The sequence below is a fragment of the Palaemon carinicauda genome, chromosome 4 (assembly GCF_036898095.1).
Source record: "Palaemon carinicauda isolate YSFRI2023 chromosome 4, ASM3689809v2, whole genome shotgun sequence".
In the NCBI taxonomy this organism is placed as follows: domain Eukaryota; kingdom Metazoa; phylum Arthropoda; class Malacostraca; order Decapoda; family Palaemonidae; genus Palaemon; species Palaemon carinicauda.
The window spans coordinates 169,459,657-169,461,790 of NC_090728.1; positions in this window are offsets into that span (position 1 = coordinate 169,459,657).

The window sequence follows — 2,134 nt, forward strand, 5'->3', positions numbered from 1 at the left end:
ACCATATTTTTCATGTACCCCTTGTACTTACATGCATTTTGATAAAAGCTTACGGAGGATAAAATTATCATTGATGCAATATTTCGATGTGATTTTTCAATATATCTTTGCCAACAACCTTATGTATATAATCCCCCCTCTCTCTCTCTCTCTCTCTCTCTCTCTCTCTCTCTCTCTCTCTCTCTCTCTCTCTCTCTCTCTCTCTCTCTCGATATGATTTTTCAGTATATCTTTGCCAACAACCCTATGTATATAATTCCCCCACCCACCCTCTCTCTCTCTCTCTCTCTCTCTCTCTCTCTCTCTCTCTCTCTCTCTCTCTCTCTCAAATCCCACATCTTCGCTCTCCAAATGTCATAGGGATTCTCCCAAAGCCAGTCATGGTCTTCTTCCACACCCACATTGTCAATAGAGATACGCACAAACATCCTTCCCAATTTATTTATCTATTTATTCAGGGTTTTCTGCTGAACTGATTTCACCTGGGTCGTTAGTTTCCCGACACGAAGTCAGTTCCTGTGGTTTTGTCTCTTTGTTGTTGGTATTGCTAAATTAGAAAGGAAAATTTGTTGGATTCACGGGACGTTATCTTTTGATCATGTGAATTACTTGGAAGTGTATTTATTTTAATCTTTATATCAGTTTACTATTATTATTATTATTATTATTATTATTATTATTATTATTATTATTATTATTCTTTTAAAAAACCTGCATTTTTACTTCGATATGTGTTTTTGTTTATTCATAGAGTAGATTTATTAAAAAGCTTCATGTAGTTGAAATAAAACTCTAGTTTAACACTACAGCAGTGTTCTTTATCTTTAATTATTATTATTATTATTTATTATTATTATTATTTTTTTTATTATTATTTTTATTATTATTATTGTTAATATTGGTAATGTTGTTGTTGTTGTTGTTGTTGTTGTTACCGGTACCTAATCATATTTATGAATATTTTTATATCTTGTATTAGTTTTCTGAAAATCATATTTTTAATATTTTTTTTTTATTTCGCAAATGGCTTTCTCTTGAAAAGAAAAGTATGAGAACCTTCTAATTGGGCTTCATGTAATGACAGGGAAAGAAAGAGGAACTTTGCATTTATATGACCCAGCAAAACGTGAGAGCGAAGAGCTGGAAAAAGGAATGATGCAATCCCTTGCGATATTTTTCTCTTCGACTGTCATTTTGTCTTTTGAGTATCTGATCGTAAACACAAATAAGGGAATTCAAGACCTTTAGCAACAATGCAGTAATGAGATAGCTTACATTTTTCAGTTATATAGTTTACACTCACTTGTGGTCACACAGACATATACATTTGAATCGTACTTTTAAGTCTTGTGTATATAAATGTGTTTGATTATATATATATATATATATATATATATATATATATATATATATATATATATATATATATATATATATATATATATATATATATATAGAGGAAATGATGAAATGAGAAGTATTGATTTAAAAGCCCAAAATAGAGACAACTGGCGTAATCTAACTGAGACCCTTTGCGTCAATAGGGTTAGGAGAAGATGATGATGATGATTATATATATTCACACACACATATATATATATATATATATATATATATATATATATATATATATATATATATTCAAATTTGTTTATTAAATCCATGATATATATCATTTATATATGTGTACATCCATTTATATTTTGCTATGCGCAGAAAGACGATATGTATGAATTAAGCTTCGCCCCCGTTCCGAAGAATTATGTATAACACTAATAATTTTTCTTTAAAAGAAATTGCTAGTGAGGATAAAAATAGTTAATTCGCATTCGTGAGTAAATGGCGCTTATCATAGGAGGAACAGAACTGAATTCAAATGCATTTTTCGTTAACTATCTTGATTTTTTTTTAGTGTGTATGCGTTGTAATTTGCCGATGTTCTATTACTGCTGGTTTCTTGCATTTTGCTTTTTTTGGAAGCATCGTAATTTGTACTGAGATTGACGTCATTGGTACGAAAAACCACACAGGAAATTTTTTCTCATGCATATTTAAGACAAGCTTTCTCTTGCAAAGGAAATTTGTTCTTTCGTGAAGTACATCCATAATGTTGAGATGGGTCATGAATAGGTAG